Here is a 22,220-nt window from a genome sequence, read left to right on the forward strand (position 1 = left end):
ATCATGCCACTGCACTCCAGCCTGGGCAACTGAGCGAGACTCCATCTGAAAGAAACAAAAACAAAACAAAACCAACACTGGCCACATGATAATCAAGTAGAAAGCTTGTTAAAGTGCAGATTACATAGGCTGTGCTTCCCAGGGGTTTTGACTCAGTCAACTTAGATATTTTACAAACTCCACTCCACTCAAGGTAATCTTGATAGAAGTGGTCTTCAAATCCCTCTTGGGTAAGCACCATCATGTTTAGGGTATACCATAAGGGTATGTCAAGGCCATCTGCATCTGCATTGTCAACCTAGAGGCTAAACCCATTGTCAAGGAAGTCGTGCACCAAGGCTGTGCCCAGAAGAGAGAGAATGCTGTAGAGGCAGAGAGTGAAGTAATGAAGGCAGCATGGGATGCTGTGACCAGCCTCAGGGGCAGAAAACAGGAAGTCAGGAGAAGCAGAGAAATGGACTGGGGGTGGGACAGGACCATGGACACACAGGGCTATGGAGTCATGGCTTTTACATGGTGCCCTTGCGTTGAGGTCAGAGGTTCCATGTTGGGGGGACAGTGATGAATAATCCTCAAGAGATAACTACCTCTGATCATTTATTTCAAGTGATTTTGTAGCCACTATGTATGGTGGGCATTTTTAGAGATGCCAAATTGACTTAAGTATATTTTTCTTAGCTAGTAGAATTATTTGCTATTGAGTTTTAGGTGTGTTAGTATTCAAGTCCAGCTTTTGAAAAGCTCTTTATTTCTTCACAGATATCATTCCTCAGAGGTTACCTTATACTAGCATGGTAGAAAGAACATGTATTTTGGAGGCAGAAAGACTGAAATTCAAATCCTAACTCTACTCGCAAACTGGGTGACATTGGACAAGTTATGTGACCTCTTGGGGCATCAGTTCTCTTTTCTATAAAATGGAGATAATTAAACCTAGCTCACAAGTTTTTGTGTGGATTAAATAAAATGTGTACACAGTACCCCTCACAGTGCTTGAGATTCAATAGGTACTAAATAAATGGCTGCTATTACTATTATTACCAGACTGGTTTATAACTGTGAATGGCTTGTCTTTCTAAAATTGTGGTGTTCAGGTTACTACACTTTTCCAGATTTTAGGTAAAAACTGAACTATTTTTCATAATACCTCAGCATAAACATTTACTTTTATTTGTGTTATATTAAAATAGGATATATGATTAGTGTGAGTTTTAAGAAATATATCAACACTTGGGGAAGATTTCTTTTTCACATGCTTAATTGATTCCTCGTTTTTCTTAAACTTAAGCAAAATGTGTCCGGTACACTGACAATTCTTGATTTACATATGCCTGTTTTCTGTGCATCCTCCAGAAACAGATGTTCACCTAAGAACAGCAGGCCCAGATAGACCACTCTGGAGTCACAGAAAAAAGAGCAAGGTGGGAAGTGACAGGAGCGAAGGTAGTAAACAGGAAGAGGAAAGTTCATCCTTATGGGGCCACTTTTTCTGGGTGTTCGCTATTCCAATGTCTCGTAATGGATTACTAGAACATGATAGGTACATTCTATAAAATGATGAATTTACAAAGTGCTTTAGGAGCACAGAAAAGAGAGCACAAATAAGAGGCAAGTTCAGGACAGCTTCAAAGAGAAAGTGATATTTGAGCTGGGTCTTGAGATTATAAAGATAGAAGATAGTCAAGAATACTGCAGGCAGTGAGACTAGTACAAGCAGAGAAAAAAAGCAAGTAGCATGTTGTTAAAACTGTGTGTGTGCGTGTGTGTGTGTGTGTGTGTGTGTGTGTGTGTGTTTGGAGGTGGTGATAGAGGACTGGAGATTAAGACAAGGTCAGGACTGGACAGGGAATCATTTTTAATCCAAGCTATAAAGTTAACACTTTATCCATAAGATTCAACTAGCTTTAAAAAAGTGGTTCCAGTGGCAATATCTGTAAAAATTGTAAGGAAAAAGAATAGAGGTGAGGAGACCAGTCAAAAGACTAAAGTCTACTGCAACATCTTTTACCTGTTAGTACTTCTTACACAGAATCCCCACTTCCCAGACTAACACAAAGTAGAGGTGATCCTACAACAGAAGAAAAGGGACATTGCCCTTAACTTAGATTATAAGTGACTCAGAATGAAATTCAGCCTTTGTTTATGCCCAGCTAAATTTCATTTAAGACCTAGAATTGTAGATTTTGCCAGTTTAAAAGGCTTTTTTACCTTTAAAATAAGTATGTTCCAGATTTGCAACTTATTCTATCAAAAACATTAGTTACTGGCCAGCCTCAGTCACTCATGCCTGTAATCCCAGCACTTTGGGAGGCCAAAGCAGGTGGATTGCTTGAGCCTAAGAGTTCGAGACTAGTCTGGGCAACATAGTGAGACCTCGTTTCTACAAAAAATAAATAAAATTATCCAGGCGTGGTGGCGCATGCCTGTGGTCCCAGCTACTTGGGGCTAAAGTGGGAGGATAGCTTGAGCCTGGGAGGTAGAGGCTGCAGTGAGCTGTGATTGCACAACTGCACTCTAGCCTGGGTGAGAGAATGAGACTCTACCTCAAAAAAAGGAAATACGTGTGTGTGCGTGTGTCATGTGTGTGTGTCTGTGCGTGTGTGTTTGTGTGTGACCTAGACCTGCAAAACTCAGATTCTGAAGCTAGATTCAATCTGATTCTCACAATACACTCAAACTACTTAGAGCTCTTCTCGGAAGATCCACACTACCATGAAAGGGCCACAATTTGGACAAGGAGACATGACACTGGGTCTAGAAATCTGCTGCTGTGACCTAAGGGAGAAGAAATGAGCATCTCAAAATCATGTAGAACCCACAAAAAATCAGACTGTTTGCAGCTGATTTTCTTCAATCCCCCAATATAGCTGCAGTTTCCTCCCTTCCCTTAAATCACATGACCTCTATAACTTTGGACAATTACTGATTAAAGTTTTATTTAACCAATCAATTTAATGAAGTGTCATTTGACTTCCTTCAAATCCTAAACTAATTGCCAAAACTAGACTCAGTGATGCTGCAAAAATTCTGAAGAAATTTTTGCCAAGTGAATTACTGAATAAAGCAATACTTACTTAATAAAGCAATACTTCAAAAGAGAGAAATTCTGTTCTTTGATTTATTTTGTGATTCATTGAAATGGACTTCTTAGGCCTTAGGTCTTCTATTGTCAGACGTGTTCAACAATTTTCTTCATATCTTCCTACTTTTCAAGAAAATGGGCAAAATTACCATTCTTTTCTGTTTCAAATTACAGTTTCATGAGACTTTCATTTCATCATGAATGAAATACCATGAGCAATTAAAAAAGGATTCATATTTAAATGCCACTTATATAGCAGCAAACATTATCACCTTCTAATGAGTAAATCCATCAGAGAAACAAGAACAAAGCAAAAAGTAGTTCAATTTCAAAACTCCATTCAACACCCATTTAAAGGCAATAAAAGTCCTGACCTCAGCACATCTTACTGGCTCTTCCTGGAGGCCCCCGTCCTCCTTTGGTGTCTTCTGTCATCTTCAGTTCTATGTAGATGATAGACTCTCTATCTTGAAGACATCATGGAAACATGAAAGAATAATGAACTTGGAGTCCAATTCCAGAAGATACTGGTTCCAATCTAGTCTTTGCCACAGAATAGCTCTGTGACCTAAGGCTAGACAATTAACCATTCTGGCTCAATTTCCTTAGGCATAAAATAAAGGTAAAAATAACCTACTTCCTATGGTGTGTGTGTCTGTGTATGTATATTAAGTGTATATTAAAACACCTTGATAATTTCCAGTTACCCTCAAGGAAAACATTTAAACTTATTACTGCACAAAAAGAGTCTGCTCACACACATTCAAAAAAGAGGATGGAAGAAATGGATCCAAATATATTAGTAATAACAATTGATATAAATGAATTCAATCACCCAAAAGATAAAGAATGTTAAACTATGTATATTTATATATTTAATATTTTTTAAAATAGTCCCACCTCGGCTGGGCACTGTGGCTCATGATTGTAATCCCAGCACTTTGGGAGGCTAGGGCAGGCACCTGAGGTCAGGGGCTCGAGACCAGCCTGGCCAACACTGTGAAACCCCATCTCTACTAAAAACTACAAAAATTAGCCAGGCGTGGTGGTGGGAGCCTGTAATCCCAGCTACTTGGAAGGCTGAGGCAGGAGAATCACTGAACCTGGGAGGTGGAGGTTGCAGTAAGCTGAGATGGCACCATTGCACTCCAGCCTGGGTGACAGAGCGAAACTCTGTCTCAAAAAAAAAAAAAAAAAAGTCCTACCTTGAAAGAGAATTTACAGAAAGCATATTTAAAACAGAAATTTACAGAAAGATTAAAAGTATATATTAGGAATTAAAGACTAGGCATGGTGGCTCATGCCTGTAATCCCAGCACCTTGGGCGGCCGAGGTGGGTGGATCACCTGAAGTCAGGAGTTCGGCCAGCCTGGCCAACATGGTGAAACCCCATCTCTCTACTAAAAATACAAAATTAGCCAGGCATGGTGGCACATACCTGTAATCCCAGCTACTTGGGAGGCTGAGGCAGGAGAATTGCTTGAACCTGAGAGGTGGAGATTGCAGTGAGCCGAGATTGCACCACTGCACTCCAGCCAGGGCAACAACAGCAAAACTCTCAAAAAAAAAAGGAATTTAAAAACCTAGTACAGTTAAATTAATATCAGACAAAATATTGGCTTTAAGGGAAAAAAATTATTATATCAATGGAGAGAGCTTCTATATATTAATAAAAAGGAAATTCTCCAGATGAATACAAAAATTCTAAACATATATGCATACAATAAAACATCTTTGAAACATATAAAGCAATTATAAAATGGAAAGAAAAAATTGATAAATCCACCATTATAGTGAAAGATTCTAACATCTTTCAATAATTTATAGACCAAGCAAGCAAAGAATCAGTAAGTATATGGAATATTTAAGTAACCCAATTATTAACTCCTACTTTAATGTACATTTATAGAACATTCTATTCAAGAATGCATGGAATATCTATTAAAAACTGACTAAATAGGAAAGCCTCAATAAATTTTAAAGACTCCTATCATAATCTGCATTTGCTGATCTCAATGAGATTAAATTAGAAATCAATGCCACCCATATCCATAAAAGAAACCGAGCCAATTTTAAAATTTTTCGTAAAGGGAAACCCAAGATCAGACAGTTTTACATCGTTGTTCAAACAAATATTTAATAAACAAGTAATTCCAGAATCAAAATGTACTTCTTTTTGTGTTTTGGTTAAGAAATAATTTTTAACTATAAATGTAAGCTATTTTACATTTTCTTAGAAAAGTTGTGAAGTTTTGCCCATCATATTTAAATTGCTGTTACATTTGAAATTGATGTGAAGTATGGGTCTAATTTTCTAGTTTTTCATATCCTAATAATCTACAGTGCCATTTCTGTTGTGTATCAGATTTTCATATATAGTTTATCTGTTTCTGAGTTTCCTATCTGCTGCGTTGATTACTTACTACCACCATGCCAATATCTACTAAAATAATTACCAGTTTTTAATGCTTGTAGTAGCCAAGTCTCTTCCACCCTTAACTCCACACCTTGCCACCTTATGCTTCTTTAAGAGCATCTGGACTATTTATAACACTTTGTTCTTTCTTACAAATTTTTAAAATATACTTAGAAGGTTCTGTAAAAATTCTTGTTGAGATTTTGATTGAAATTTCTTTAAAACTGCAAATGAATTTGGTAAGAACTAATGTATTTACAACATATTTATAACACTAGTACAAAATATGGTATTTCAACATGTTTTTGCATAGAAAAGTTCAGTGTTGTAAATATGTTCATTTCCACATTAAATTAAAATATATTCAATATTCATTTCTAGTTTCTTTAGAGTCTTTCAATAGAATTGCTATAGTTTTGTTCTTATTGGTCTTTTTGCTTTATTTGTCTTGTTCTTATACGGTTTATAATTTTACTGCAGTAATTAAATACATATATTTTCTATTTAATCGAGTAATGTATATTGAGCTTTATCCAGCAAACTTACTGAGCTCCCTTACTCATTTTAATTTTTGTCCCTACATTCTTATGGGTTTTTCTACAATAATTTCATCTATAAGTAACAAAATTTTTGTTCCTGCTTCTCCAATCTTTATAATCATCATTTCTTTATCTTGTGAGTTTGCTTTCTGAAAATTTTACCAATACATTGCATCTAAGTAATAATGGTGGGTGTCTTTGTCTTGCTGCTGTTTTTAAAAGAAATGTAACATTTTGCCATTGAGTTTCCTGTTTTTTCATGTTTTGTTATTTTAGGTATGCTTTATCAGGTTAAGGAAGTATCTTTCTACTTTTAGTTTTCTGATAGCATTTTATCAAATGCTTTTTATGTATTTATTGAGAAAAACTTTCATCTGTTAATGTGGTGTTTAAATAAGCTGTTTTTCTAATGCTGAACTTTGCTTTTCTGGTATGTGCCCAACTTGGTCATACATTATCTTTTTTATGGATTCCTGAATTCACATTGCTAATATTTTAGTTACTACTTTTGCATCTATGCTTATGAGCATAATTAGTCTGCAGAGTTTCTTTCTCATGTTCCCCCTGTCATGTTTTGATATCAAGACTTTGCTAAACTATAAATGAGGTTCAGTAGCAAATAACAAATCATTCTAGCTATTTTAAGCAGAAAGAGGGTTAGATGCTTACAAACTTCTTAGACGAGCTGGTTGTCACAGCAGGTTCTAGGATGAAACTCCAGGATAGATTTCTAGAAGAATCCTGCTTAAGTGGCCCATCAAGTTCATCGTTATCTCTGCCAAAGTCAGGAAACTAGATGTGACGGTTAATTTTATGTGTCAGCTTGGCTCAGATATGGTGCCCAGTTGTTTGGTCAAACACTAATCTAGATATTGCTGTAAAGGTATTTTGTAGATGTCATTAATATCTACAATCAGTTAACTTTAAAGAACATTACTTTTAAAGATAATGTGGGCACACATTATCTAATCAGTTGAAGGTGTTAAGAGCAAATATTGGGATTTTCTAGAGAATGGAGAATTCCACCTCACTATTTTATTTATTTTACTTTTTGCCTCAACATTTTAATGTAAATCCTGCCTGAGTTTCCAGCCTGCCAGCCTGTCCTACAGATTTCACACCCAAGACTACATCACTTCCTATTTCAGTTTCCAGCCTGCTGGCCTGTCCTACAAATTTTGGACTTGCCAGTCCCTAAAATCACTCAAGCCAATTCTTTAACATATATGTCTTCTATTTTTTCTGTTTCTTTGGAGATTCTTGGCTGATATATGAGGGAATCAGGAAACCACTTCAGGAATACAGTAACTTATCTGCACTCTCTGCAATCTGGGAATTGGAAAGCTGCTAAGAGCTATAGGCTTTAACGTGACTTTGCTTCTGCTAGACTCAAAAGAGTGAATGGTACCTTCAGCACTGCTGCCACTAAAATTTGCATCAGGTTGGAACTTAAAACATATCAAGATCCTTCAAAACAAGGATTCCTGACAAATGCTATATGGAAGAGCAGACAAGAATGAGATAGTACAGATGTCAAACAAGACAATCTACCATGTCTGCCACATCGGCTTTACATAATCAGGGGGCAATATTCCTTTTATATTTATTCTTTAAAAAGGTTTGCATAAGCATCATGAGGACTTGAGATTATAAAAAGAAGACATTCTCACTTTGTTGAGATAGGCTTGAGCTGTCTTCAATTTAAGTAATAAAAAAAGTGGCTAAATTTTCATTTGTCTATAAACAGATAAAGATGATATATCAACATTGAGAGTTCCAGACAGTTATGTGGCAACAGCTATAGGCTCTTCTAATTGATGAGCCTAAGGGAGACCAGCATTAGACACAGAGTAAAGAGAAGGTATGATGAGTGCCCCAATAGACTTGAGTTTGTTTCAGGAAATCTACCCTGGGACAACTATCATACATTGTATTTCACATACACACACATGCACACACACGTACACAAGCACATACATTTCCCAAAGTTACCATGAATTTAGAATTGAGTATTATAATGTTTCATCCAATATCCCACCAGGAAAAAAAAATCAGAACAGGCAGAACTCCCAGACTGTCCAACTCACCAGGGCACAAGATCTCATTTTTATCACAGAAGAGAAAGTCATACTTCTTATCAAAATGAAGCCATGTGGCAGGAAGAACCAGTTGTATGAACTTGGATAAGCCACTTACCCTCTCTAATCCCCAGTTTCTTCCAATTAAAATGAGGATAAACTAAATCACAAAAAATAATTATGTTCGAGCCTCTGGCATTTTTCTTAGTAGGAACCTAATAAGTGTGAACTGAATTAAACTATATTAAGCTGGGGCTATTTCCAGCATATAGGGATTCATAGAGTCATCCTAGCTGTTATGAATGAGGTCCTTTGAGGCCTTACAGGTACAGGGTCATAAGACAAGGCTTCTTGTATTTCTATGAGACATGCTACACACAGATCACTTCCAGCTGGATTCCTTCTGTACCAAGATCAGCCATCTCAGGTGTCTCACACACCTGCTGAATGTTTAGAAACTCTACTTCTAGGTACAGACTCCCTCAGAGCCTGGTCACCCAGCCAGCAAAACAGCCGTCCCCAAGGCATAGTGCAAAGCCTTCTTACCACCTCCTTCTAGGACCTAGCTCACATCTGGAACACCCAGATCCGATGAGACAGTAGCCTATTGTCCAACATCTCCAAGACAGAGTCTTAGTAACAACATATAAACAACCAACCAAACAAAAACAAAGGAAACAACAGAATCCAAAAGCAAGCCCCTAAGAAGTTGGGTTGCACAAAGAAAACAAACAAGCCTTTGGGATTTAGTCACCTTCTTGGCTATAAAGCCTATTTCTTAATTAGGCATCTTCTCCAATGTTGATCAGAGGCAGCTAGCATCTCTTCTATCCCATCTATGCCAAGGGTGAGTCAGCACTCAACAAATAAGAAAGAAAATTTATGGTTAAAACGTGAGGTTAAAAACCCTAGGCAACTCTTGGCCAACTCCTGCTTTTGAAATTCTAAATTGCAAGCTGAATCATGTGGTTCCACATACCTTCCTGACTAGTGACATCTCTCTTGGGAAATGACTCAAATGTGCATTTGTCTTTCTGGGAATAGCTGAGTTTTCTAAAAGCCCACTCCTCACAAGCCTACATACTTTTTGTTGAAGGAAAACCTTGTGAAAAGCAAAATATTCAAGAGTCATTAGTAGGCATACACAGAAGCTTTCATACTTACCCACAGCCCTCTGAGCAGGCCTCCCTGTGGTTACTAAATTTTTTCTCTTGCTGAGATTTCCCAGTATGCTCTAGGATTATCAAGTAAAACCAAATATTAAGAGGAAAATCCTGAAAATCCTTCAGTGCCTGGGGTGGAAACAAATCAGACGAGTTCTCCACTCTGGCACCAGCCAGCTGAGCCACAAATACTGACCTATCCCATGCTGAGAAGACTCAATCACGAGTTTCTATCCATCAGGTTTCCTGAATACATTGCCATCTCACAAATGGGGGAAATGATGTATATACAACAGTGGGAACGTTTGCAGAAATAACAGTTAATATTTATATCAGGCATTCATTGGTACATGGCAAAGTTGAGAAATTTTTGTCTGGGCATTTCTTTCTGCCTTCAAGGCCTTAGGTTGGATAGATTCTGAATTTCTTAATCATAGAAGCTATGCACCATGTTTCAATTTGCAACTCAACATAGCTTTTGTCAAAATAAGTGCCAAATCCAGAAAACAGTTGACATTAAAAATGAGAAAAGGCTGAGCTGGAGACAAAAACATGAAAGCCTATATTTCCTGGTCAAATGAATTTTATCACAGCACATTTTTAGTATCTTTTTAATGTATTCTACTTGATTGCTCTACTTTGTGAAAATTACAAAATAAAAATTAAGTGGCTGTGTAATATCTGTCTTGTCAGCTTTTCCACCTGGCATTTCTTTCTCTTGCAGCATTGATTCACTGTCTCAAAGAGGGGACGCATGAAATGTGGAAAACCACCTGTCTCGTTTAGTGGAATGGGAAGAGTAATGGGCTGGAAGGGAACCCACCTCTACAACATTATGCTTTCTGTCCTTAGGCAAAATACCTGGGCCTTATCTGTGTTTAAGCTTTTACAAGAAATGTCATTCTCAGTAAAGAAAACAGAGTTTAAGATGGTTGCCTCTGAAGGAGAATCTCTGACCATGGAGAGACATGTTTGCCAAATACCCAAGTCTGAATAACCTGAAAAGCCCAAGTTTGTTTGTCAAGTAAAACTGGTGTTCATGGGAAAAGCTGCTAGTTTAGCTAGAACTCAATTACACAAGTACTATTTTTTTGTACTTCTGTATGTAACAGAAGTGCTTTGTTTCTACTCCCCATAACATCACACACAATATTAAAAAGACTTGTACTGAAGGATAAAGATTTAATAAATCATGTTGCTCCTTCATCAAGGTCATTCTTAAGTCAAATTCTTTTTATGTTTGTTTGTTTTCTGCCAGTCATGAAGATGAAGAATAAGATGTCTACTAGTACAATTGCTGGTACTGCCATTTGTCCTAAGGTGTCAGCAGTTTGCCTATCGTTGCTTCTGTACTATCACTGCAAATGTCAACACAGTGAAAAGGGAAAATATGAGAATAGATTTGGCCTCCCCCTGGAAGAGTCTCAGGGAGCTCAAAGTGTCCATGAACAGTGCTTTGAGAACTGCTCTGTTAGTATATTAGTATAAAGACATCATGGTAACACATCTGGCTTCAGGACAGCAGACACAGAAACAAGGAGAGAATGAAGGGGATCAATTTTTTGAAATACAAAGTTTCATCACAGAACCTAGTAATCAGACATCTGCTTCTGTAGTGCGGATACCTTGTGTTACTCCCTTGATATTACCGGCTATAAAATTAGAGTATACTAGCTAATAAAACCATATTGGTATATGTATTTGTTCCCAAGCATTGCTATAACAAATTACCACTTCTGTGGCTTAAAATAACAGAAACTTATTCACTCATAATTCTAGAGGGTAGAAGTCCAAAATCAAGGTGTCAGCAGGGCCAGGTACCCTCTGAAGGCTCTAAGGAAGGATTCTTAATGCCTCTTTCTAGTTACTTGGTGTTCCTTGGCTTGTAGCTGCATCGCTCCAACCTGTGCCTCCATCTACACATCTTGCTCTTCTCTTTGTGTGTCTCTCTGTGCATCCTCTCCTCTTCTTCCAATGACTCCAGTCATTGGATTTGGGGCCCCCGCATCTTATAGGCCAAAAAGTTTCTCTTTTCAGATAAGATCACATTCACAGGTACTAGTGTCAGGACTTGAACATATCTTTTTTGGGCATACGAAATGAAGGACAGAAATTGTTGTTCATTATTATTATGTAGTATAGTAGGTTTAATTGTGTCCCTTTAACTCACTACACTAAATAGTCATAATGAACTAACAGCAACTCCTGCTCCTCATTTTCTTTAGATCTTCAGAGAGTTAGAAATATTGAGCAAGAAATTTTATTTTTAAAAACAGTTTAATTGGTGTATAATTGATATGTAATAAACTATACATATTTACAGCATACAATTTGATAAACTTTAACATACATATATCCCCACGAAACCATCACCACAATCAAGGTAGTAAACATATCCATCAGCCTCAAAAGTTTCCATGCGTCCCTCTGCAATCCTTTTTTCCTGCTCCTCTCTACCCCATCCCATGTCCACAGGCAATGTTGATCTACTTTCTGTCACTATGTTAAGTTTGCATTATATAGAGTTTTCTATAACGGAATCATAGAGTATGTACTCTTTTTTCTTTGGCTTCTCTCCCTAAGCATAATTATTTCATAATTCATTTATGTTGTAACACATGTATCAATCAAGTAGTATTCTATTGCACAACTATACCACATTTGTTTATCCCACTCACCTGCTTGTGGAGAATTGTGATTTTTCTAAATTTGTATTACAAATGAAGCTAGGCAAGAATTTTTAAATCTTCCAAAAGCTAAAACTTTACTTCAACAATATGTCATATGTTTTATTTGTTTACGAAGCTAACAGAGCACTTGCTGCTGTAAGTCAAACTTAGCTCTTCTGCTTTCCAAGAAGGTGGATTCCTCTGGTATAAATTGTGAAAAGCCTTTTGGAGAGAGAGATGCACGATAAATCAGGAGCCAAACAAAATGATAATTTTCTACTCCATAATCCCACTCTTAGGACTTTTGCCTAAAGGATTAATTAAAAAAAAAAGTAAAGGTAAACTGGTGAAGATATTTTCTATAGACCTCTCTAGAATAGTAAAATATTGGAAGCAACCTAAATATATAATGAGGAAATATTTTTAAAACATGAGAAAGTGCTTTAGAGAAAACATTTAGTTCAAAAAAGCATAATATGAAATTGTATCTAGACCATGATTGTAACCATATAAAATTCAGATATGTGTGTGGGTAAGGGAACTAAAAACTATTAGTATGTTACAGTAATGGAATTGTGAATGATATTTCTCTCTTACTTTCTTTATTTTTGTCAAAAAATATACACAATAATAAACATCAGCAGGAAACAGTTGACTGCCCTAAAATGACTAAAGTCATAGGCTTCTTGATGGTGTGCAAATCTGTATGTGTTCATTTGACCCATTCCCTATCACCAATGAAATAAATTAGGATATTGTCAGAGTCCCAGTCTAATTTGCCCTATATATATTGCTACGCTTTGGACAGAACTTGGAGGATGGTATTAGAAAGTCTTCTATACTCTGGGAACCTTCTTCAACCTGAAAGTTTCATATATATGAAAATGAGGGAAACTATCAAGTGTTGGGGGAGCGTGTGTGTCATCCGGAGCTTTCACACACTGATGGTGGGAGTTTGGTTTGGTACAACCACTTTGGAACTCTTCGGCATTATCTAATAAAGCAGGGTATATTGCATACACTGTGACCATAAATCCCCCTTCTAGGCATACACCCAACAGAAATGCAGATGTAAGTTCAGCAAAGGTATGTAGTAGAATGTTGATAGCAGCATTATCTATAATAGCTCCAAACTGGAAACTGCCCAAATGCTCATCAACATAGAATAGATAAATTGCAATGGAGACACACAATGGAACACTATATAACAATTGGAATGAACAATCTACAATTACATGTGTTTATATGGTTGAACAGCACAAATATTGAGAGAAATAAGGCAGATGCAAGAAAGTATGCAGTGTATAATTCCACTTATGTTAGTACAAAGACAGGCAAAATAAATCTATGCTTTTAAGGATCAGGATAGTGATTGTTCTTAGAGGAAGAAGGGCAGAGACTGAAAGTAGCATAAAAAGGCTTCGGGTGTACTTATAATGGACTATTTATTGATCCAAGTTCTGGTTATATAAATGTGTTTGGTTTATGGAAATTCATCAAGCTATACATTTATGTGTAGTTTTCTGTAATGTATATTATACTCCAATAAAAGTTTTTTTTGTAATGTCTATAAGCATTATCAAATGCTTTAAGAATGTTACCAGGAAATTTCTTTTTTATGTAGATATGAAAAGAGGGATAGTTGACAGTACAGTGTTGTGAATTTACAATGAACTAGAAAATCAGGATTATATAGCAGGGTGCATCTGGGGAACTTTGTGGCCAGCCAGGAATAGTTCTTGCTAGTTACAGAGCTGAAAGCTCTTAATAAATTTTGTTTTCTCCATTGCACACTGCCTGATGATTGGCAAAGAAATAAAATACAGAATCAAGAAGGCCAGAATGCCCTCTGCAAGAACAAAATGTACTGCCAATATGGCACGCAGCTGCACCTCCATCCAAAGTTGTATGGAGCTTATGAAAGGTCCAAGCTGCTGTATGACCTGGAGAGCTAGCATGCATCTCATTGCCAGGATCACAGTTAGAAAAAATGAACAGAAAATATGTTTCTACCAAAATCCATAAGAGAAGAAAGGAAAACTGTTCTCCAGCCAAAAGAGGAAAAAGGAGAGGGCATCATCTCTCATCTTGTTAAAGATAAGCTCCAGGAAGCAAAAGAGAATTCTCTACCCAGCTGAATAAGGACATATTTCCCAAGAACCACTGGGTTGCCAGAATTTCTATGAAGAATTCCAAGTATTCTCATATTGTTTTTCAATTTTACATTTCTACTAATTGTGTAAGGCCTATAGAAACTTCTTGAACCTTGTTTTCCCATCTTCAACATGACTTTGCAATTGAAAGACAGGATATAGCAAAACCAGAGGCTAAGTGAATGCCAGCAAGGGAAAATGGTTAAATATTTCATGGTATGTCATGGAATGCCATAGAATCATTAAAAAGATAATAAATTAACTTCTAGAATCAAGATTATGTTCTCTAAATGCCCTTTCTCACTAAGGAACCAGTCCAATTTGGAGAAATGACTCAATCTACATCTAGTGTAAAAAGCATTCTTGGTAAGTCAGGGATATTCTATTTACCAGAAATCAAAGAAGTCATCATCACAAACTACTGGGGTCTTGTCAAAAGAAGACCAAAGGAGCAATTCTGTGGAGTGCCCACTGGCCAAGAATGAGACCGTCTGAGCATCAAATGTAATAAAATTCCATAATCTAAAGCACATTTAATATATAAAAATATCTGAGTCCAACAATGTTATTGATCACCATTGGAGGTTGCTAAAGCATCATTTCATTATTCAGAAAATTGACAACCAAAAAAAAAAAAAACAACAACAACCTTTATTCTGCCTCTCCTATACAAACTGTTATTCAAGATTACCAATGATTGATAAGGGAGAGTTCTTCATAGAATTCCAGCCAATCAACGCAGAAAGATTAATAGATTTAGAAAATTATCATTTTACAACTCTGACTGAAATAATGATATAGGTAATGTTCATTACCGAATGCTAAAACCGTGAAGTCAATGTTGATGAGAAAGTTTATATTGGAAAGATAAAGCTGACCACACCTGACCCCACTGGCCAATTTCAGCATCACTTAAAGTGGGCTGGCCAATGTTGTATTCCTCCTATTCCATACCTCTGTGATGCAATAGAAAGTACACAGCACCAACTATTAAGTATTCTAGCCAAATGAATTGAGCCAGAAATCTTGTCAATCCTCTATATTCAACTAAGTATGTAAAGAAGCACAGGGTAGGTGTTAAGTGACACCACGAGAATGAAATAAGACAAATCTAGGAGGTGGGAAATTCTACAAGGAAAATAGCCTGGTTTCTTCAACAAATAGAAGCATTAACAGGGAAAGGGAAGGGAAGGGAAAACCATTGTAAATTTTAGAGACATATCAGGCAAATGCAATGTTTGGCATTTGAATCCTCATTCAAACAAACCAACTGTAAAAAGATGTTTTTGAGGCAATCAGGGAGATTTGAACATGAACTGGGTATTGGATGATTTTAAAGAACTATTATAAATTTTGTTATAGGTGACATTAGTATAATTGGTTACATTCTTAAAAATCCCTATCCGTTAATGATGAATACTGAAGTGTTTACTGGATATAAACAACATAAAGTCTGGGATTTGCCTTAAAATATTGAATAATACGAAGTAAAGTATACACAATAGTAGTATGAATCCATTTTCATAAACAATGAACTGGTTTTGTAAAATATGCACATACATTTATTTTTAGGTAGATGTATAGACATACACATGTATAAATGTTTACATATGATTTTATGAGCACTGATAATTATTTGGAAGAGCCCGTGCTACACTGTAAATATAGACTAGCTGGGGGTGGAGGCTGATATGAATAGGGAAAGATTAAGTAAGGGCAAATTTTAAAAAAGATTTCATTTTTAAAAGGTAGGATGATGTGTCCCAATATATGGATTTATATGAAACAGTCAAAATATCTGTATTTCTACATATATAAAGAAGATTGTTTTTAATCTTTAAAAAAATTGCAAAATCTGTCCACATTTCTGAAACAGAAACAGTGCTGGTTTCCTAGCACTGAAGCCTGGTAACTGCAGTAAATTTCTGCCGTTCTGCCCATAAGCAGAGTGATAACAAACTAGAAGCTCTCAGGTAGCAGTGAGTGGCGAGCTGAAGTGAAGCAAATAGAAGTGGGTGTGTGGTAGGGTCTTTGGGATGGGGGCTGATTGGAAATCGATACTTCAAAAATGCACTGCAACACTCACCACTGCGGTGTGTTAGCATGGATAGCAAGGAAACAAAATGAAATGTCAGCTGAGTATACTACAGCAAATGAATCTCTTTCTCAGAGCCCAAGTATCAGGCACAATGCTCACTAGCATGAGGCAGCCATGGGACAGAGGAAAAGCACTAACCCAGGAGTCACAGGAGGTTTAGGTCATACCTTGGCTCAACCACACACCAATTGCATGACCTTGAGAAAGAAACTTGACCTCCTGGCCTCCACACGTAAAATGAGAATAAAAATAACATTTCAGCTGTCATGATCATCACATGTACTTTACAAAGAGGTAAACTAAAAAGCGCTATACACGTAAAAGTGTCAGAAAGGTTGCTCCCTGCCCCCATGTGCACGTGTGCACACACACACCCCCACACACATCTCACTATTCATATATACGTTAGCACATAGAAATATACACCATTCACATGTAGAAATGCTATATATGCATGAGTTCGACAGCAAAACAACCCTCCTCCCAACTTGTAGATGAGAAAATCAAAGCTTAAAGAACTTAAAAAGCTAATGGTTACATAGAATTCAGTTATAATAATGTTGGAATTTAGCAGAGGTATATGTGTTTAAAATAGTCTCATTCAAGGCCAGGCGTGGTAGCTCATGCCTGTAATCTCAGCACGTTGGGAGGCCAAGATGGGAGGATCACTTGAGGCAAGGAGTTCAAGACCAGCCTGCAGAACATAGCAAGACCTCATCTCTAAGAAATTTTTTAAAAATTAGCCAGGCCTGGTGGCATGAGCCTGCAGTCCTAGCTACTAAAGGGCCTGAGGCAGGAGGATCTCTTGGGTTCAGGAGTTGGAGGTTACAGTGAGCCATGTTCGTACCACTGCACTCTATCCTGGGTGACAAAGCAAGACCCTGTCTCAGAATAAAATAAAATAGTCTCATTCGTGGCTGCTAGATATGATTTCTGATTTATGGAAAGTTCTGACCTGGAAAAATTACAAAGCCAGTTGCTATGGACTGAATCGTATACATGAAATGCATATGCTAAAGCCCTGTTCTTCCAGGTGATGGTATTTGGAGGTGGGGCCTTTGGGAGGTAATCAGGGTTTGATGAGGTCATGAAGCTGGGGCTCTCATGCTGGGATTAGTGCCCTTATTAGAAAAGACACCAAAGAGCTCATTCTGTCTCTCTCTCCTCACTATGTGAGCGTCTAACAAAAAGGCAGCTGTCTGTAAGACAGGAAAAGAGTCCTTACCCCAAAGTGAACACTGCTAGACCTTGATCTTGGACTTTCCACCCTTCAGAACTCTGAGAAAATAAAGCTCTGTAGTTTAAGCCACTCAATCTATAATATTTTGTTACAGCAGACCAAGCTGGCTCAGGTACTGGGTCAAGAGCCTCTATTTCATGTTCTTACAATATCCTGTACTTCCTGTATCATAATATTCATCATTTTATTGTTAGCATTGTTAGTTCTACTTCCTAGCTACATGCCCTGGGGAAAATTACTTAAAATCTCCCTCTGCCTCTGTTTTCTTTTCCAGACAATGGGGGTAATAATGGAATCTTTCTCCTAGGACCTTCCTGCATCTGTGTAATGATTATCTTATCATAATAATTAGGCAATTGAATACATGACTCCACCTAGAACAGTATATGGCAAAATAGAAAATACTTAATAGGGATGAGAAGATGATGTTCCTGTTGTTTTTGCTGTTATCTATTTGGCCAAATTATAAACTTCATAAGGGCCCAGAGACCTCTGTTATCTTGTTCACAATTGTTACCCTATGAACAAACCAGCATGGCACATAAATAAATATTTGCTAAATGAACAACTAGGTGATGAGAAAGGAGAAAATGATTCAGCGAGATGGTAAACATTTTCAGGAAGTACATACTGTACCTATAAATAGAAACAAAAGCTATTTTCTTAGATATTTTAACCAGTAATTTGTAAGTAGCAATTTAATTGATTCAACACACAGCCAAGAAGATGAGGAAAGAATGGTATAGTATAATATTCTTTGAACAGTTTTCCTGTGCATAGTAAAATACCCATGGAAGAATTGTCGGGGGTGTGCTCCATTCTAAAGCTCATTAAAGCTGCTTGAACAACCATTGCACAGATTTTGCTTTTTCATTTAATTTTAATAAAATATTTTACTGGAGGAAACTTTGGGGTGTAATAGCAATGAAGTGCGCCTGCTGCTTTAGGTGACATTTCATTTCATTTGTGGGCACCTGTGGAGATGAATATACTAATCCCAATGCCTGGGAATTTGGGTTGCTGGTTATCCAAAAATGAAATGTCATGTACAGAAAGTTATTTTTTATTGTTTAATTTCCAACTGTCTGCTCAGCAAATCAGAATGACAAAGACAACAACTATTTCAAGATAAGGCACCACATGCATTATAGAAAATGCATCTCATTTGGAACTTTAGTCTTGTTCTTGATGAAAGACCAATGAAAATATGAAATTTAAAATATTCCCCATTGCTTCCCGAGCATGGGTGATAATGAGCCTTTAATTTTGTTTTGACTGAAATCGTAAAGCAAAGCCATGGATATATTGTACAGTTGCACCTCACACTCTACAAACAATCCACATCTCTAGCCTAAATAAGTCTGGAAGACAATGAGAGCAGTAAGTTAGATTTAAACTAGATGGTGATCTGTAGCTAGAGGAAGTCAGGGCAGACAGAGAGCCTGTTCATTCTATTACCAGAACCACAGTTGACTGTTTTTCAGAACCACAGTTGACTGTTTTTCAGCCTTATCATATATCTCAAAATATCAGAGCATAATTCCCACCTTGGACTAAATCATCTGAAGAGATTTGGTAATGTTGCCTTGTTCCTCTGAAGGATAAAGAAGCTTCCCAATTCTATGAGTTGTCTCCCCAAAATGAGAAGGGAAAAAATTCTTTTCTAGCCAATTCTCAGTAGCCTACAGGGCTACTTAGAAGATAAAGCTTCTCAGAGATTTAGATCATAGCTACTTTTATTAGATAATATCCAGGTGTCATCTGTGTCAGAATCCACCACACCCACTCCCATGGACAAGCAGGAAAGAACTAATGTTTATTAAATCACTCTGTATATTTGTTTGGGCAGGTCAAGTCAGGTTAAAGAGAGAACTGATAAATTTTATTTATATTCTCTTGTGAAAACCCATAGCATCCATTACTAGAGTTTCCATGCATCAAACCTCTGACCAGCAGAAGCAAGAGTTAAGGTAATTAAGTAAATTTCTGATAATGCTGCTTAATTTCTTTATGTAAAGCCCTTCCCTCATCGTACATGTATTCATTTAGTGGCATTATCCTGTAGCTCTGACTATGCCACATTGGAGATTGTTTCACAAGATGTACAAGATGTATTGCCTTGTCTTTTCTTTCTTTTTTTCTTGAGATGGAGTCTCGCTCTGTAGCCCAGGCTGGAGTGCAGTGGTGCAATCTCAGCTCACTGCAAGCTCTGCCTTCCCAGGTTCACGCCATTCTCCTGCCTCAGCCTCCCAAGTAGCTGGTACTACAGGCGCCCGCCACCACGCCTGGCTAATTTTTTGTATTTTTAGTAGAGAACAAGGTTTCACCATGTTAGCCAGGATGGTCTCGATCTCCTGACCTCATGACCCAACCACCTCGGCCTCCCAAAGTGCTGGGATTACAGGCGTGAGCCACTGCACCCAGCCTGCCTTGTCTTGTCTGATAACACTTTTCTCTTCCTCTGGGTGCTACCATCTACTAGTGTGGCTTTAAACATTATCTCTATGCAGATGACACTTAAGCTTATATCTCCCTGACTTCTGCTTGAGTTCCAGACTTTCATATCCAACTTCTTACTTGATTTATTCATTAGGATAAAGAATAAAAATATTAAACACAAATATTTTCAAAACAGAACTCTTGATTTCCGTCTTACACCTATTTCTCTTACAAGCATCTACTCACTTGCTCAAGCCCCAGATCTAGGATTCATCCTTGATTATTTCTTTATTTCCCCATCAGCAATCCCTGTTAGCCTGGCCTCTGAAATAAACAAGTAAAAACATAAATTAAAAGTTTAATTAACATAGTGATATGTGTCATATAGACCATGAAACAGGGTGTTATGAGAGGGAGGGACTGATAGGGTGATCAGGAAAACCCTTTTTGGGAAGGTGACATGGTTTGGCTGTGTCCCCACCCAAATCTCATCTTGAATTCCCAGGTGTTGTGGGAGGGACCCAGTGGGAGGTAATTGAATCATGGGGGCAGGTCTTTCCCATGCTGTTCTCATGATAGTGAATAAGTCTCATGAGATCTGATGACTTTATAAGGTGGAGTTTCCCTGCACAAGCTCTCTCTTTGCCTGCTGCCATCCATGTAAGATGTGACTTGCTCCTCCTTGCCTTTCACCATGATTGTGAGGCCTCCCCAGCCATGTGGAAGTGTGAGTTCATTAAACCTTTTTCCTTTATAAATTACCCAGTCTTTATCAGCAGCATGAAAACAGAGTAACACAGAAGGTGATAATTCTGTGTTCTGGGTATCAGAATGCACATGTCCTTGCAAAGATCTAGGGACCATTTCAGGCAGAAGGAACAGCTAGAACAATGACTTTAAAGCAAGAAACAAGGTGGTTTGAATGATGCAGAGAAAAGCTTAAGCCCTGGTTAGATGGGGAGATAGGGGTCAACTTGTATAAGACATATAAAGCCAAAAGGAGTTTGGAGTTTAAGTGCAATAGCAAGTCATTGAAATGATTTAACCTGCAGAGTGATATGATTTATTTCATTCTTCAAAGATCATTCAAGATCCTTGGGCAATATGAACAAAATTAATTTACATCCTTCCACCAACATCACCCTAAACCCAGATACTATTGATCCTATTGAAAACACATAGGAATGCTGGGTTAAAGTATAGAGCAATAATATAGAATAAAATTCTACACTCAGAAGAAGGAAGGAAGAAAGAAATAAAAGGAAAGAGAGGAAAGGAGGAAATCTTTGAGAAATCAGAATAAAAAAATAACTCAAAACAAGACTGGTAATTCTCACAACTGACGAGAGAAGAATCTCAGAGGGTGTGAGAAGGATATCAGCTCCGAATGGGATTTACACTGTAGGTAAGCAATGCAAGCAAAGGAGATGTGGGTCTAGGGCACTGAGAGGCAAGAAGCTGGAAATAAGACTCCTGCCTAGAGAGAGGTTCCTCAAAGGATTGCTCTGTCTGAATAAAGAAAACTGTAAAAACTCTATCCACCAGCTGAGGGAAGGGAAAAGGAATTACAGGGAATCTGAATGGAAAACAAAATCTCCTGTGAAATTGAAAGCCCACAGCCAGATACGGTAACAGAAGTTACAAAGCCTAACCAGTTTAATAAACTCAAACCAAGAGAATATTATAAAAACTGCTCCTGCAGTAGTGAAACCCTAAATTTTACTTGCAAAAGCAAATGCAAAATTGAGCCATGAGGGAGGGCATGATTTACATAGGAAAACAACCCCAGTTTGGCAGGAGCTAACAGTAAAAACTACAAACAGCACAAGAAATGAAACCACCTGAAGGAAAATCAGCAGACACAACAATCAGGAGGTGCAATACTGAATTCCAAAGTAGCTGATAAAACAATCTGAAAGAGATGATAAAATAAGTATGGAAACTAAAATGAAAGAGCTGGGCTATGGATAAAGGAGAGGCAAGTCAAAAATAAAAACAAAACAAGTGACTGTAGGTAATTAACATTAAAACTTTATCATTAAAATGTAAAAACTCAATGAGTAGGTTAAGTAGCAAATGAAAACCAGCTCTAGAGAAAATTAGTAAACTACAAGATATATTTGAGGAAGTAACACAAAATGCAGTACAATCCAATACAAAGAAATATGAAATAGGCAAGGGGGATTAAGGAAGGGGAAGAATAGAAGAAAAAATTCACCCTGTATTCAACAGAATAGCAAGAAGTAGAGAATAGTAAAAAAAAAAAAAAAAAAAAAAAAAAGTACAGTATCAGCTGGGCGCGGTGGCTCACGCCTGTAATCCCAGCACTTTGGGAGGCCAAGG

General features: G+C 37.4%; 1 long non-coding RNA gene across 1 annotated transcript; it reads right to left on the bottom strand.

Moving 5' to 3' along the window:
• Window positions 1-3,072: 3,072 nt before the first annotated feature.
• LOC116466413 (uncharacterized) lies at window positions 3,073-20,203 on the bottom strand. Its single transcript, XR_004247531.1, has 3 exons — window positions 20,124-20,203; window positions 3,457-3,545; window positions 3,073-3,205 (listed from the first exon to the last, which is right to left on the bottom strand). It is a non-coding gene; the product is annotated as an uncharacterized LOC116466413 (long non-coding RNA).
• Window positions 20,204-22,220: the final 2,017 nt, after the last annotated feature.

This window comes from Hylobates moloch, unplaced genomic scaffold (assembly GCF_009828535.3).
Source record: "Hylobates moloch isolate HMO894 unplaced genomic scaffold, HMol_V3 SCAFFOLD_4, whole genome shotgun sequence".
Lineage (NCBI taxonomy): Eukaryota > Metazoa > Chordata > Mammalia > Primates > Hylobatidae > Hylobates > Hylobates moloch.